General features: G+C 39.7%; 1 protein-coding gene across 9 annotated transcripts in view; it reads right to left on the bottom strand.

The window, feature by feature from the left end:
* The window catches only part of Nrxn3 (neurexin 3), a 1,763,451-nt gene that overhangs the window by 1,514,518 nt on the left and 248,465 nt on the right, over positions 1-468 (bottom strand). The gene's annotated exons all lie outside the window — the stretch shown is intronic.

Below are 468 nucleotides of genomic sequence, written 5' to 3' on the forward strand. Positions count from 1 at the left end.
AAAAGATGTTCAACATCACTAATAATCAGGGAAATGCAAATTAAAACCACTTTAAGATTTCACCTTACCCCAGTCAGACTGGCTAAGATCAAGAAAACAAATGATACCAAATGTTGGAGAGGATGTGGGGAAAGGGGAACACTCATCCACTGTTGGTGGGGATGCAAACTTGTTCAACCCCTATGGAAGGCAGTGTGGAGAACTCTTAAAAAACTCCAAAAGAACCTACCATTTGACCCAGTTATACCACTCCTTGGCATATACCCAAAGAACTCATCCTATTCCAGAGACACTTGTACATCCATGTTTGTTGCTGTTCTTTTCACAATAGCCAAGAGATGGAAGCAACCTAAGTGTCCTAAGTTGATGAGAGGATAATGAAAATGTGGTTCATTTGTACAATGGAGTTTTACTCAGCAGTAAAGAAAGATGAAGTCATGAAATTTGCAGGTAAATGGGTGGAACAAC

The sequence above is a fragment of the Nannospalax galili genome, unplaced genomic scaffold (assembly GCF_000622305.1).
Source record: "Nannospalax galili isolate Female #2095 unplaced genomic scaffold, S.galili_v1.0 scaffold330, whole genome shotgun sequence".
Taxonomy (NCBI): Eukaryota; Metazoa; Chordata; class Mammalia; order Rodentia; family Spalacidae; genus Nannospalax; species Nannospalax galili.